This window comes from Aethalodelphis obliquidens, unplaced genomic scaffold (assembly GCF_003676395.1).
Source record: "Aethalodelphis obliquidens isolate GAN/ISIS:26980383/991018 unplaced genomic scaffold, ASM367639v1 scaffold35, whole genome shotgun sequence".
In the NCBI taxonomy this organism is placed as follows: domain Eukaryota; kingdom Metazoa; phylum Chordata; class Mammalia; order Artiodactyla; family Delphinidae; genus Aethalodelphis; species Aethalodelphis obliquidens.
In genome coordinates this window covers 16865704-16880419 of record NW_020837979.1, presented here as the reverse complement: position 1 = coordinate 16880419, position 14716 = coordinate 16865704, and the positions used below count along the sequence as shown (strand labels likewise).

Below are 14716 nucleotides of genomic sequence, written 5' to 3'. Positions count from 1 at the left end.
AGCCATCTGGGATGAGCTGCTTTTCAGCTACCATGTCTTCAAAATCATCTGCATTAAACTTGGTAAAGTCCTACTTCTTGGAGATGTAGAATTCTAGCAGCCAGCTAACTTGAACTTGTCCCTGAATAGGGCCTCAATCACATGCTTCTTGTTCTTTAGTTTGGTGCAGATGGACATTATGATTTGGCCAATGTGGACCTTGGCCTGTCTAGCTCAGGCTTTTAGAAGCCACCACTCCATACCTGTCTGGAGCCTATGCTGGGGACAATATGAGGTCATACATGAATGTCTACTAGAGTGGGCTGTCTCCATGTCACTTTGGGCAACCCATATGAGCAACAGTTTACATACATTACCAAATAGGCTACTATTTGCAGCCATTAGACACCAGGATCCCCATGAGGAAAAAAGCATGGTCTGCTTAACTGGTTGCAGTTTTTTGTTGTTGTTGTTGTTTTTGTTTTTTTTGTTTTTAAACTTTTTTTTAGTGTTTGTCTTAGAGTTTGCAATATACATATTCAGCTAATCTAAGTCCACTTTCAAATAATACTATACATATCTCAGGCAGTGTGAGTACCTTATGATAACAAAATAATCCCAGTTTCTCCATCCTGTCCCTTGCCTCACTGCTGTCATTCATTTCACATATATTTACATAAGCATACATATATGTAATATATGTATAAAATATAAACATGTATAATCAAATACATTCTTGATATTATTATACTTAACAAAGTCTTGTATAATCAATTAATAATATGAAAAATAACTTTTTATTTTAACTTTACTTATTCAATCTTTGGTGCTATTCCTTTCTTTACACTGATCCAAGTTTCTGACCCATGTTATTTTCTTTCTCTCTAAAACACCTTTTATAACATTTCTTGCAGCTTAAGTCTACTGGCAATAAATTCCCTCGATTTTGTTTGTCTGCAAAAGTTTTTATTTCTCCTGCACTTTTGAAGGAAAATTTCACAGGGTACAACATTGTACATTGGTGGGGTTTTTTTCTTCTAATACTTTATTTCAGTTCACAGTTTCTGAGGAAATGTCAAATGCAATTCTTGTATTTGCCCCTTTGTAGATAAGGTGTTTACTTTTCCCATCTGGTGTCTTTTGGTAATTTTTTTTTTTTTTTTTGGCATTTATCATGCTTGATGTTCTATAAGATTCCTGGATCTGTGGTTTTGTGTTTGATCTTAATTTGGGAAAATTCTTGGTCATTATCATTTCTCGTATTTCTTCTGTTCTTTTCTTTCTTCTCCTTCTAATAGTCCCATTATGCATTTTGTACCTGTTCCACAGTCCTTGGATAGTCTGCTCTGTTTTTATCAGTCTCTGTTCTCTTTGCTTTCTGGTTTTCATGGTTTTGTCATATAGCCTCTAGCTCAGAAATTCTTTCCTCAGCCATGTCCTGTGTACTAAGAAGCCCATCAAAGGCTTTCTCATAGTTGTTTTAAATTATCAGTCTGAAAATTCCAATATTCCTGCTGTGTCTGTTCTGATGTTTGCTCTATACCTTCAAGGGTGTGTTTTTTTTTTTGATTTGTTTGTTTGTTTTGTTATTTTACCTTTTGATATACCTTGTAATTTTTTTTTTCCCTTGGAAGCAGGACATAATGTACTAGGTAAAGGGACTGCTGTAAATAGGCTTATAGTAATGTGGTGGTGAGGTGTGGTGGGAGGGAAGTGTTCTATAATCTTATAATTAGGTCTCAGTCTTTTAGTAAGAGTATGCCTCTGGACTGTGAACTTCATAAGTATTTCTCAGTTCTTTTGTTTTTTGTCTCAGCTGAATTGGGATATTTCCTTTCTGCTAAGTTAATTAGGCTGTGCTAATATCCCAGCATGTTAGGCTCTAGTTAATTAGTTTACCTGAGGGCAGGCCTTGCTAAAAAGAACCCAGAGCTTTGTGGTATTTCAAAATGGTTCCTTTCCCCTTTTCCCTACCAGAAGCCAATGGGGATTTTTCTCAGATATTTACTCTGAGAACTTGGTTGAGCTTCTGGAGGTAGATCTCACAAAATTGTGGGGATCCCCTTATGACTGGGGTCCCTGAATGATTTAACTATCAGAGTTGCCCACACTGAGCTTTCAGCGATTCCTCAATTTCAGGTTTTCTAACCCTGGCACTGGTATCTGCAAAGGTTTCTGGTTTTTTTGGTCAAACTATTCCAGCTTTGTCCAGTGGGAGCTCTTTTAGTTGATACCTAAGTGTCCACTTATATATCCTACACCTCCATTTATGTATGAGCATGTGTGTGTGTGTGTGTGTGTGTGTGTGTGTGTGTCGTACTTTCTTATTTTCTGACGTTATAATACTCATCTTATATATTTCTGCCCTGGTCCTAGAATCTGGGATTCATCCAAGGAACTCTAGTTCCTTTTAATGGAGAATGGTATTAGAAACTAAGATCTGGGCATTAGGTGTGTTCTTATTTCATTTGCCTTTCTTTTCTCTCTTCCTTCCTTCCTTTCTTCCTTCATTCCTCCCTCCTTCCCTCCCTTCTTTTCTTCATTCGTTCTTTCCTTCCTTCTTCCTCTTTCTTGAATCTCAGACTTCATTTGTGGATCATTTTCTTCATTTTCAAATACATTTTTCAGAAGTACCTTGAGTTTGTTGGTGCTGCGTTTTAACATACATAGCTTTTTAAATTTTTTAAATTATTTTATTTTTTTCATCAGTCTTGAAAACTTATTTACAGATTTTTCTTATCTCATTGCACAGTATTATATATAAAGTTTCCCTCATTTTTTACAGTTATGTATTTCTAAATTGAACAACAAATTAAGTAATTTTATAGCTCACATTATTTTGCAGTGTATCTGAAAGATTTGATTTAAAGTTTTTTTCATGTCATAGTATAAATCACATCATGAAAGAAATAATTTCTCCATCATCCTGGGACTAAACATCAACATACGTAGACAGGAATAAACTTAGGAGAGCATCATATTACTCCTCCTTCACAATTTAATGTCGTAGACATAGATAATAATGACCATGATAATTTGAGAGAAACATATGTTGACTTATGAATTCTCTACCCAACCGTAAAGCCAGCTCAATGAGTTAGGATCCATGCTCTCCCCCTTCCTCTTCTCATCCCCTATTTACTCCAACACTCCAATTGCTCTAGACTATATCTTTGTTAAAATGTTTTAAAATATTTAAGGACTTTGAAAAGACAAATTTCTGTATTTGTTGGGCAGAGTTTTCTGTATGACTGTGATTTAAATTGACTGACTTATTAACAGATAATGTTTTAAATTAAGAATGATATTTAGATTTATATATTATGTAATTCTGCTTCTTGGGTAAAAAAAAAAAGTAGAATTGGGGTGATTATAGAGGCAAGAAATCAGTTCAGATAAAATATGATGAACCCCTGAAAAGGGAAACTGAAGATTATTGTACAATATTTTAAATTTATTTTCAAAAAGAATAATTAGAACTTATACCAGTGCAGGTAACTTGAGTGATATGATAAAGAAGGGAAAGCAGAGAAAAAATCTAAACTAATCATTTGGCTGAATGTGTTGGATATAGTGCCATGTAGTGAGACAACTGAGAGGGACTACATACTACATATTGGAATAATGTTATCAGGGTCTTTTTAGGCATATAGGTTTGCAATGTGTTTCTGTTCAGCAGGTATCCAAAGATATTAATCTGCCCCCCCTGTAGGACATATGAACTGAAGATAGATTTAGGAGTAATCAACATAGTGTTTGTTCTTGATGAGATTGCCCAGGAATAGTAGGTATGAATCTTCTACTTTATCAGAAATGACAACTTGATAGGCTCCCCAGTTAGACTAATTTTTGATATGCATTTGACTATCTGAAACATTTCTCTATTTATCAACTACCAATTTATTTATCTATAAGTTCTTCCTATGTAGAACTTATGGATAGAAGTAATCATCAAAATAAAATCTAAATTAAAGAGAAGAGCTTCATTTTTTTCTTGAACAGTGTCAGGCTCTTTTGTCAATAATCTGTTGACATGAGAAACTTATCTGACATGAGAAACTTATCTGACATCTTCATGATTTAGAAAACTATTGGAGGAGATTATTAAAGTTTTCAATACAAATCAGTTGTAAACAGATTTTGCTCTTTAGAAAACCTTATCACACTGTCAGTGAATGCATATTTTAAAAGAATCTGAATTTCATTGGAATATGTACATGCCTGATGTTTGAGTCTACCTCTCTCAGTTGAAGTGGATTATCATTAGAATACTTGGCCCAGATCAGTCTGGCAAGAAAGTCTCTTGTTCAGTAAATCTCCTTTCTCCACTGAAATCTATAAATATTCTCTTCATTAAAATTTATGAAAAGACTCATCTGTCTTAAATATTTGCTAATATCAGTCATGGTTAAATCTTTGCATTTCAAAATTTCCTCCCTCTCTCTCTGTCTTATCCTCTCTCTCATAAAAGAAAAAAAAATCAAAAGCTTGAGTTCTACTTAAGTTTTGTGGTACTGCAAAAATACTGAAATACAATAGAAATGGACAGAATAGTATTATCATCGAATAATAAAGATGGAGCTGGAATTTCCTCTGCTTTTAACCTAATAACCCAAGGGTCTATTTCTGATGAAACAGGCCACAGAGTTACTCCTGGTGTTAAACATGATCTCATAGTCATACAAATCAGAGTAAGAATGTTTTTAGAGGAAAATTAGATTTGTGGACTCATAAGATTAACATTGTATATTGAGACAATCAAATATATATCTATCAAATCTTATTTCATAGTTATATGAAGACATGTAGCCCAGGAAATTAACTCATCTCACTAGTTAGGGGATACATGTTGATATTAGAGTTAAGAGAAATTATTTAACTTCACATAATATTATGTGGTATCTGGGAACATGACCTGATGAAAATAACTTTCTTGTTGTTTATATAGCTTTATGCAATCATAAACATGAAAAACCAAACCCTCAAAATAGTCCAATAGGTTGCTTTCTGCTTTATCATTATCATTATTATTAGTTTGCTTGTTTTTTTCTTTTTAGGAAACTGAAAGAGGTATAGCTGTCATTTATCCTACTGGTTACCTAAACCTTTAAATTGAAAAGATATAACATTTAAAAAAATATTTCATTAAGTTCTAATGCTTTATAAGGCATACAACCTAGATACTCTATTTGAGGTTGCAATCCGGGATAAGACTCTTGTCCAGTTATCCACTCATTCTACCTCTGTTGTCCCCTTATCACTAGAACTTCATGCAACAATGTTTGAAAACCTTAACATATCACAGTTTTCTTATTTACTATATAAAGAAAGTGAGAATCAGCATGAGTGATGAAACTAGAGTGTATCTCAAGTACATTTACAAATACCTTTGCTTATGCTGCTCTTATAGAAAGAACACTTTCATTCTGTCTATTCGCATCAATATTCAACTATCAACAGACCTTCTGATAATGAAAGTAGGATATCTTGCTATTTCTCTTACATGGTATAAAGAACAGTTCTACCACTCACAAAAGTGTTTTAAATATAGATTTTGTGCAATACCATCTTATTTAAACACAAGCTGATTCAATAAATGGTTGCTGTATCAGAAGTAACACTGAAATACTCACAGGATCATGCCGGTTTGTCTTTCAGAGGTAAAGCCTAAAGAGTGATAGGCTTTTCACCTTTTAAAGAGATATGTCCCTACCCATTTTTCGAAACATTCAACTCTCTCTTTGTTCATTAGTTGTTTCTTCCAATTTTGATAGCCATACCCTAAATACAATAATAAATGACTGGTTAGCCTCAGAGTAAGCAGACAGGAACAAGTTGTTGGAAAGTTTGTGTCCCATCAAAAGACAGTGGCAGCTGCGTATTTCACCTGGTTGTTATCAAGTTGGAATTGAGACCAAATTTTGGCCAGCTCCTCATATATTTTCAAATCATACCAGAAATTTAGATTTTAATAAGAAATCTAAAATTTTTTGATAGTAGCCAATGTATATGTGTTTAACATTTTACAGTCTAACACTACATATGTCATATATTAGATCTCAATGAACCAAATATAACCTGTGAAGCACTACTTTGGAACATCTTCAAATTGTATTTACTTAATCACAGGCACTAAAACAATTAATCCATTCAACAAATAGTGAACATACTGTCAGCATTTGTTATAATTGATTTACACATATTTTTTTAATCAGTTGTTCCAAAATTCTGTGATTTAGTGTTTTCCTTATTCCTATAAGAAATGGGAGAAACTGGAATCACAGAGAGGTTAAGAGTTGTTCTATTAGTACAAGAATAAGTGTTACAAGAAACAAACCAAACATGTATAATGAGTACTATATATTGTACCCAGTAGAAGTTAATATCTCACATAAGTAAACTCCAAATGACTGCTTCAGTTAGATGAGTAGCTCCCTCAAACAATGATTCAGGGACACAGGTTTCTTCTTTCTTGTAGCTTATCTTCAAATCCTGAGTTCCAAGTTCACTTCACTTATCATAAGCAAACTGGTAGACAAAGAAAGGCCATAGAAGACCATAAGCAATAGGTTTCTATGATTCAGCCAAGAACTGGGACTGGTGTCAAGCAAGGAGAGAAAATGAACTAGATGAAAATAAAGTCATTCTCTATCACAGTCAGTCAATATCAGAATCAAGAGATGGATCCAAACAAGCTATGTTCAAGTCCTGCATTCTTACTGTATGCTGGTTATTAAAATAGGTTATATAGTACAAAACACAGGGCTTTCATTCTTGTAGAGAAGGCAGTTAGGAACATGTGGACATGGTGGGTGTGTATATATGTTTATATGTCTGTAGATATAGATATGGATATAGATATAGATATTCCCATCTGTATCTCATGAATCAGGGACCCTGATCCTGAAACTGAAGCATAAGGTAAATCCTGGGAAGAATGCAGTTTCCTTCGTAAAAAAGGAAAAATTACAGGCACAAGAAACAACATTTGTGAAAAATAAAATAGTACATAAAAGACATTTAAGTTTAAAAGGTTAATATAACTGGATTAGAAAGCAAAACACAAACAAGCAAAAAAAAAAAAAACACAACAAGGTGAGAGCAATGAGAAACAAGGCTGTATAGAAAATCAAATGATATGGAGCTCAAAATATCTTATACTAAGGAAGTCAATTTTCACCCTAAGATCAATTAAACCCATTAAATAATTAAAAAAGAGAAATAAAGTAACAGATTTGGTTATGAAAATATTTATTCTGACAATCGGAGCCTCCTCATTCCTCTGTTCGGTGTAGGATAAATTTTCTTCTGGAGAAGAAACAAAATTGTCCTACAGCCCCAATTTCAACAAGAAATTTTATCATTGCTTCAAGCCTTCTCTTTTCTTAAGAACTTTAATTGTCAAAAAATGTTTTTTCAGGCGATAATAGTATTTATGCTGCCAATCTACAATGAGATACAGAGATGACTAATTTTTTAAATAGAATGGGAGAGTAAACATTTAATAAATGTAGTTGATGTATAGAAAATGCCTAATGATTCTTAGATATTATAATTATTTCACTCAATTGAAAATGTAAAGTAACAACTGGATAATTTTGCTGAGAGATCTGAAGAGAGTCCCGGGCTAAACATAGATATTCTGAACATATAGATGGCTCCCTGGACTTTATAAGTTGTCTAACCATCATCAGCCCCCTATTCAGACCGTACCATAGCAACAATCTAGTTCAAGGATCCATCTTTCCCCAAAGAACCCATGGAAATCAGTGAAAGTTGACCCATCTCTAGTTCCTGGGAAAGGTATCAGTTAATCCAAACTTCTAAAGTAATCATGATAATCACAGCCACTTTACCCCAGATAGATGTCAGAGCTCAGAATTAAGGAAATCAGCTAATAGTATTACCTTGGAAAGATAATTGGTGCTAGGATACAGAGAAATCTAAATTGACTCAGTTACATTGATTAGAAGAGGTTTTATTCCTTAGTTAATGGAGATACCCTGTCTCTTACCCCTCTGCACATGAACAGGGTAGCAAATTTTCACAACTGTTATTTGTCATCTTTGTAACCATGAGGAAATCTAGTCTGAAAGACAAGAGATGAGAGAATAACAGAAACAGGGATGCAGCCTTGGTCATGGACCTGGAAATATCACCCCATTTGAAAGCTTTTGAGTCTGGATTTCTCTTAAAATAGGTAATAAATGAAGACATCAATGTATATGGCACTACATAGGAAGAACATGAAGAATAAAACAATAAAATACAGAAAAATCTAGGGTGTTAGGTGCACAGAATTATCCTCACTTTTGATCCAACTCTGAGGATATATGACTCATTATAGAAGCATATGTACAATTGAAATTATAAAAGTATTGGTGAGATGTAAACCAAAACATCTATATCTGAAAATCTACTCATTTCTCTCTAAACATTAGCTAACATGACAATCACCCTGGAAATTTGGTAGCATCTATGTTTATTACAGCAGTAATGCCTAAGTGCTCCGGTACAGAAAACAAAAATAACTTTGGGGTAACTGCATAGTGTTTCACTTCCCCTACTTGTGCTGTCAAATGTTACGACAGCAGTGTAATATTATTCTCAGAAGGGCAAAACAAAATAAAATATGACACTAATAATGTTATGTTTAATTCATGGTAATTTGATGTTCTTATTTTTTATGATCAGAATAAAATAGCTTGTGTAAGATAATACATTTGATTCATTTTGTACCAAGCCTTCTTTATTATGAGGCCTATAAAAGCATCAAATAATTACAACAAACAATTTAGTTGGAACTTATTACTACAAATAACTTCTAAATTGAAATGTTAGCTTCAATAATTTCAGAAAATAGCAACAACAAAGAATGCATAGTACTTTAAACATCCTGTGGGAAGAGTTACCATGCTGTTATGCCCACATTTAAAAAAAATCCCTTCAAGATGTCCATTTAGGACTGAAAGGGTAGAGATCCATTTCATCACTATAGTTATTTTTCTCCCCTTTGACAATTGCCTGTTCAGTTGTCATCATATTGCCTACTCCAAAATATGTAGTATATTTTACTAAAATATATACAACATTGAGTTTTTGTTTAGGTGTTCTGGGAGCAGAACCTTTATATAAGTCCTAGATAGAGGTTTTTGCCTTGAGGGGTCAAAGGGGTAAGAGAATTCATGAGATGCAAGAGGTTCAGTAATGCAAATTTTAAGTACCCAGGAAGACATGAGGAAAACCTTCCTAAAACATGGAATATGCTCTGCCATTATTGAGACACGGTTATTATTTAATCATGATCACATTGCAATGGTGCCTGGAAAAATATTTTGAAGTGGTGAAAATTGTTGGTCAGGAAACAGTTTGTATGATTAGAATAATTTACTAAATCAAATGGATTTCGGTAGAAACTGAGTTCTATTTATCTTAGAATCACAAAATGAGGCCAAATATATGAAATTCTATGAATTGCTTGTATTCTTTAAACATGTCTTCAAGTAAATTAAAAAAAACTTTATTTTCGTCTGCCTCAATGATTAAATCTGTGCATAGTTAATCTTGGTAGAATCAATAAATAAAGTATATCTCTGTAAAGAATTACTACTCACCAACTTCTATATTCCAGGTTTCTATATTGTGGGCTCAGTGAAACTTTTAGTGGAAGGAAAACAACATGAAGGGATTGTTTGGTTATTATTGAAAAATAAAATGATAAGTGTTGGTGAGAATGTACAGAAAAGGGAACCCTGTGTACTGTTCATGGATGTAAAATGGTACAGCAACTATGGAAAACAATATGGAGGTTCCTCAAAAACTTAAAAATAGAACTACTGTGTGATCCAGGAATCCTTCTCTGGGTACATATACAAAAAAATAAATCAGTACTTTGAAGAGATACCTGAATTCCTGTGTTCATTGCAACATTATTCACAATAGCCAAGATATGGAAACAACCAAGGTGTCCACCTATGCATGAATAGATGAAGAAAATGTGATGCGATATATATACATATATATATATGTATAAAATTCTACCTTTAAAAAAAAGGAGATCCTGTCATTTACAACAACATCGATGAACTTGGAAGACATCATGTTAAGTGAAATAAGCCAGACACCGAAAGAAAAATACTTAATTATCACACTTATGTGTGTAATTTAAGAAAGCTGACTACATAGGAGCCAAGTAGAATGGTGGTTACCAGGGGCAGGGAGGTAGGCGAAATGGGGAGATGTTGGTCAAAGGGTACAAAGTTGCAGTTATGTAAAATGAATAAGTTCTAGAGTATAGCATGGTGACTATATTTAATAATGCTGTATTGTATACTGGAAATTAGCTGAGAGTAGATCTGACGTGTCTTTACCAATAAATGAATGAATGAGTGAATGAATGAATAATAAAGATACTATGTGAGCACATGGATATGTTAATTAGCTAGACTAGTAATAATTTCACTGTGTGTATGTGCATCAAAACATAATGTTGGGGGCTTCCCTGGTGGTGCAGTGGTTGAGAGTCTGCCTGCCGATGCAGGGGACACGGGTTCGTGCCCCTGTCCGGGAAGATCCCACATGCCACGGAGTGGCTGGGCCCGTGAGCCATGGCCTCTTAGCCTGAGCATCCGGAGCCTGTGCTCCGCAAAAGGAGAGGCCACAACAGTGAGAGGCCTGCATACCACAAAAACAAAACAAAACAAACAAAACAAAAATATAATGTTGTACACTTAAAATATAATTTTTATTAAAAAATAACAGAAAAGAATAAAATGGAATGGCAAGTATTAATACTTAACACAGCGATTCCTAATTTAAACTGAGGTAGCTCTAGGTATTATTATTATTTCTTTTCTTTTAATGATTAATATGATATAGGCTAATTCTAGTGTATACATTGTAAGAACTTTCTTATTAAAATTCCTTTCTTTTCTGTGACCTCCAATGACTTCTTTTTAACCTGGCATAGCAAATTGCTTCTGAAGTTCTTAAGATAAATAGGCTAGACATTTAAAATTAAAATACCATCATTTGTAATTACCTAGTCACATATTATGTTCTTTCAGAATCACTTATTATTAATACAATTGAGATGATGAGCCTCCAACACTTACCCAGCATTACTATTTGACCTTTGTCTTACTCTAATTAATGTATATGAGATTGTAATGAACAGTTTTGATTATTCAAATTATATTTTCAAATCTTATACACATTACTAGTTCTAGTCTCTATAATTGGGAGGCTATAAGCCTGAACTCTTCTAGACACATTAAAGGAAAACAGTCAATTTTCAATACTGCCTTTGTTGCTGTAATCATTACCCCCGTGACACGTACTTATATTTAGCCTCAAATGTAATTTTAAAAATCACCTACAATTGATTTACTTAAGTAAAAATTGAAGGAGAAAAGGATAATGGGAATTGGGCTCCTTCAAGTCATTTACATATATTATCTCCTCTCCTTCATAGCACTATGGAATACGGTACCATTATAAGGGTACTGTTATCTTCTTCCTTATAAATAATGAAGTGATCCACAGGAATATTAAAGGAGTAACTTCAAATAACACTGTATATGGTAGAGTCAGGTTTCATAATGTATGATCTTAACCATCATGGCACATTGAAATTCATTGATAAACTAAAAATGTGTGTGCGTTTATATAAAAATAATCACAAAAAAAGGCAATGTGAAAAAATTCCTTCTTCATTCTTCTATTCCTACTATTCCTCCTGAGTTTAAATCACAGATACAAATATTTAGCCCTCTAAATATTTTATGGTGTAATATTGTGCAAAATATACACAGATTAGAATATTTTATGCATGTTCCTTTTTTTTTTTTTTTTTTTGTGGTACATGGGCCTCTCACTGTTGTGGCCTCTCCCGTTGCGGAGCACAGGCTCCGGACGCACAGGCTCAGCGGCCATGGCTCACGGGCCCAGCCGCTCCGTGGCATGTGGGATCTTTCTGGACCGGGGCACGAACCCGTGTCCCCTGCATCGGTAGGCGGACTCTCAACCACTGCGCCACCAGGGAAGCCCACATGTTCCCTTTTACATAAACTGAATCTGAAAACATATTTATCTTTTATCACATAAACAGTATAAAGATCACAGAGCCCTTTTTCATATTTTGAATTAACACATTGGTTTCCATTGTGTAGATTCATTGCAATTTATCAATGGATATAGACTTAAACTTCTCAAAATTCTAAAATGCACCTACTGCTGTAAAACATCTAGAAATCATTTTTGTAGCTCTGGTAATATCACTTTTCAATGTGTAGCTAATATCCCAAAACAATAAGAGCAATCTTAGGATACAGATTTTATAAGGAGGCTATAAATAAAATTTCCTGAGAGATTAAAAAAAAGCTCTTAAAGTATTACTGAAAAGAGTTCATTCTAAAATCTGGAAAAATGGTGTCTTGGGTTTTAATGATTGCATAAGTATGGACACTTGGGCTCATTCCTGATGGCTTAATTGTACAAGAATCATGTACAACACCTACAGCCTTTGAGAAATAGAGAATTAGAAAATGTATGCTCATCAAGAAAAGAAGAGGGCACAGAGATTTGACTAAGTCATTTTTGATGCTGGGTGGGAAGAATACCAAAATAATATTTTCTGGAGATATTTTTATAACTGTAACCTGATCCTTATAAAAAATTGTGACAAAGTGAGAGAGTGGCATGGACATATATACACTACCAAACATAAAATAGATAGCTAGTGGGAAGCAGCCGCATGGCACAGGGAGATCAGCTTGGTGTTTTGTGACCACCTAGAAGGGTGGGATAGGGAGGGTGGGAGGGAGGAAGATGCAAGAGGGAAGAGATATGGGAACATATGTATATGTATAACTGATTCACTTTCTTATAAAGCAGAAACTAACACACCATTGTAAAGCAATTATACTCCAATAAATATGTTAAAAAAATTGAGATATGAATGTACACAACCCTGTTTTCCAGGACTCTTCAAGCTAAATATTTAGGTAACATTAACTTAAAATAAGGCCAAGTATATAGTAACTGCTGCTCAAAACTTTATACATATAATTCAGTAGTTCTGAGAGAAGGAAACATTTTCAGAGAACATAACTTTCTCTCATTTAGACCCTTATGAAATCAGTTAACTAAAATCAAGAGGAAAGGGATTAAAAAAAAAAAAGACCCAACATGAAATAATCAAACATCATAATGTTAGTATTGTCTAATACATAATATAAAAGTTTATATATAAAATATTTTAAATGCAAAATTTAAAAGACAGTAAAAATTATTATTGAGACAATTTATAAACCAAACTAAACTTTCACTCAATAGTGGGATAAAAAACAACAAATAATTCTAAGTGCGATAATACAAATAAAGGAAAATGTTATCATATGAAAGAATAAGCTGCCCAGAAAATGGTGGAAAAATATAAGGATGTAAGAAAGTGGTTGAAGCAAAACATATACTGACTGTTACAAAACAATAACAACAATGATGAAGTACATTGCATTATTTATTAATATATGTTCTTCCACATGTACAATAAAATTATAAAGAAAATATTTAAATAAGTTTTATAAATACTAGCAAAGATAGGAAAAAGAGAAAAAAGTAACTAAAAAGTCTAAGTGGGAAAAAAGTTTAAAATGTAAGTAAAAATAGTAGATATAAAAATGAAAAAAATAAGGTGATAGATATAATTCAAAATATATCAGCAACAATAATACATAAATATGTACTAAAATATATAACTAAGGGGTTTGATTAAAATCTTCATAGTATTTATGAAAAGATAAGAACATAAAATTTTTGAAAAAAAGGTATTTTAATTCTAACCAAACACTAATGTTGTAGCTCTAATGGAGAAATACAGACTTTATGTTAAGAAGTATTATTAGAGTTAAGAGCATCATATGGTAATAGCAAAGTTTCAGTTCATCAAAATGTAACATAAATTTGCATACATCTGCTTAAAAAAAGAGCAAAATGACATCATTTTAATTAATTAATGATAAATTTGTCTTTATAATGGAAAGTATTTTAACAACATTTCTTGTTAATTCATAGATTTAATAAATTAGTAAGGATATAGGAAATTTGAAGAACACAGTAAATAAACTTAATAAACAAATAGTGAATACATAGTCTTCAAAATAATAAAATAGCATGTTAAAAACAAACTGTATAATAAGGCATAAGTCAATTCTTTTTTTTTTCATAAGTCAATTCTTAACAAATTTCTAAAAATCAGCATTATATAGGCAATTTTTCTAACAAAAATTCAATGAGCAGAGAGATTGAAAGAGAGATTGAAAGAGAGAACTTTAAAAGTCTATTGACTTGAAAATTTTTAAAATATATGTTTCTAGGTAAACTGCCAGAATATAAATTGTAGCAGAGATGTAATGGAAAATAATAATTGAAAAAATCATATAAGAGCAATATTTTATTAGAATATGTATATTTATCTGATAACAATAAAATCCATACAATAAGAACAAATATTAAGTATAATTCTTTTGGATAAAATTTATAAATCATTATTGAAAATCAGTTGAAAAAATCTAAGTAAACAAAAATTAAAGTTCATAGATATGAAAATTCAATAAAAATAAAATATCACAATATTCAATAATAGTATATAAATCCAATACATGTCCTTTCAAAATTCAGGTGGAAATTTGTTGCGAAACTGATATAACTATTTCAAAACACACAGGAGGTTGCAGTT

At 32.7% G+C, this 14716-nt stretch overlaps 1 non-coding gene across 1 annotated transcript; it reads right to left on the bottom strand.

Moving 5' to 3' along the window:
* Positions 1 to 300: 300 nt before the first annotated feature.
* LOC113632216 (small nucleolar RNA SNORA70) lies at positions 301 to 435 on the bottom strand. The gene has a single exon (XR_003437735.1). It is a non-coding gene; the product is annotated as a small nucleolar RNA SNORA70 (small nucleolar RNA).
* Between the last annotated feature and the right edge of the window lie 14281 nt (positions 436 to 14716).